This window comes from Galeopterus variegatus, unplaced genomic scaffold (genome assembly GCF_000696425.1).
Source record: "Galeopterus variegatus unplaced genomic scaffold, G_variegatus-3.0.2 Scaffold1619, whole genome shotgun sequence".
Lineage (NCBI taxonomy): Eukaryota > Metazoa > Chordata > Mammalia > Dermoptera > Cynocephalidae > Galeopterus > Galeopterus variegatus.
This window is the reverse complement of record NW_007727730.1, coordinates 28,109-30,280: the sequence shown is the minus strand read 5'-3', so window position 1 is coordinate 30,280 and position 2,172 is coordinate 28,109. Positions and strand designations below refer to the sequence as shown.

General features: G+C 44.1%; 1 protein-coding gene across 1 annotated transcript in view; it reads right to left on the bottom strand.

Moving 5' to 3' along the window:
* Positions 1–2,172, bottom strand: part of ICAM3 (intercellular adhesion molecule 3) — a 13,527-nt gene that overhangs the window by 8,246 nt on the left and 3,109 nt on the right. The window lies entirely within an intron of this gene.

Here is a 2,172-nt window from a genome sequence, read left to right as displayed (position 1 = left end):
GGGGGATTTCTTGGAAAAGCCTCAAGGGCTTTATGTGAGATTTCCACATTCCCAGGGGGCAAATGAGAGATTTGGAAGTGATGCTGAGGGAGCCCTAAGATGAATGAAACCATGAAGATGAACTGAGCCCACGCTTGCTGGGCACGTGTGCCAGGACCTGTGTTGATCAACAAGGGGCTCATGTAGGGTCCTTTTCCTTTGAGGATCTTGAGGACACCCCCTACCTTTGAAGACCTTGGGGATCACCCCAATCCCTGCATGCAGTGCAGAGGCAGAGTGTTTTGGGGACAGCTGAGTCCTGAGCCACTGTCTCTCCAGGATGCTACTGTAAGTGGCCTTTGCCCATGTCCTGTTCCCCCCATTCTCCCCCTCCAGGCAGCTGGTCTCTTCCCTCCAAGAGAAGGGATGGGAGGGCAGGAGGGCACTCCCACCTCCCTCTGCCCCATCTCTCAGTCTCTGACCTGCCTCCTGGGCCTCTGATCTGAGCTCCACAGAGGGACCTTGTTGAGGGCCTTGATGGTACCTAGCATTCCTCCAGCTGCCCGTCCCTGAGGTCATGCCATCTCCTCTTTCACCTACAGCGTCCTCCCCGACCAGGTCTCTGCTCTGCTGCTCTACTGCTCTGCCCCCCAATCAATCCATTTCCCACCCAGTTTTCATGCACTTAATTTTCTTTGGGTTTTTTTGGTGGCTGGCTGGTATGGGGATCTGAAACCTGTGACTTTGGTGCTACAAGGCTGCACTCTAACCAGCTGAGCTAACCAGCTAGCCCTCCCACCCAGTGTTGATAGAGCAACTAAAACCCAGATCAAAAGTACTTGTAAATAATATAGCTGATAAGGGATTAACATCCAGATTACTAAAAATTCCTACAACTCAACAACAATAAAAAACAATCCAATTTTAAAATGGGCAAGAGACTTGAATAGATACTTCTCCACAGAAGATAAACTAATGGCTAACAAACATATGAAAAAATGCTCAAAGTCTTTCGGGAAATGCAAATCAAAACCACATTGAGATACTACTTCACACCCATCAGGATGGCCATTATTTAAACAAAATAGGCTGGTTGATTAGCTTGGTTAATTAGAGTGTGGCGCTGATAACACCAAGATCAAGGGTTTGGATAAAATAAAAATAAAAAAATAAAAAAGGTGGAAGCATCCCAAGCATCCCTGGACAGATGAATGGGTAGACAATATGGGATATATAGATCCATACTATGGAATATTATTCACCTTTAAGTAAGAATTCTGACACATGCTACAATATAGATGAACCTTGAAAACATTATGCTAAATGAATGAATCCAGATGCAAAACGACAAATACTTTATGATTCCACTTACATGAAGTACCTAAAATAGGCAAATTCATGCAGACAGAAAATAGAATGGTGGTTACCAGGGACTGGGGGAGAGAGGGGAATTAGGAGTCAGTGTTTAATGGGAATAGTTTCTTTTTGCAAAGATGAAAAGCTTCTGGAAATGATGGTGGTGTTGGTTACACAACAATGTGAATGTATTTAATGCCACTTAAAAATGGTTAAAATGGTAAATGTATGTCATATATTTTACCACAATAAAAAAAAAAAAAAAAGACATCCACCTATTTTGATTTGTATCCAAAGTATGAGGTGGACGGTCGGATAAGCAGAGGAATGGATGTATGGACGGATACAGTGCGATAAAGCCGATGTGGAAACGTGTTAATTTTAGAATCCAGAGGTGTTCACCGTACTATGTTTCCAACCTTTCTGTATGTTTGAAAACTTTCAAAATAAAATGTTAGAAAATAAAAACTGCACCCCTGCTGGATGTGGGCAGCTGCTGATGTCACAAAAGAAAGGAGCAAGAGACCTGGGTGCATCCTGCTGACAGCACAATTCCTCCAGTTGGAGGAATCTTTCTGAAAAATCAAAACTGAAATCAGACGGGCCGGCCCGTGGCTCACTCGGGAGAGTGCGGTGCTGATAACACCAAGGCCCCGGGTTCGGATCCTATATAGGGATGGCCGGTTTGCTCACTGGCTGAGCGTGGTGCTGACAACACCAAGCCAAGGGTTGAGATCCCCTTACCTGTCATCCTTTAAAAAAAAAAAAAAAAAAAAAAAACTGAAATCAGACAATTTACAGTCAGTCAAGTTCAGTGGACAGAGGCATGACTAAAAC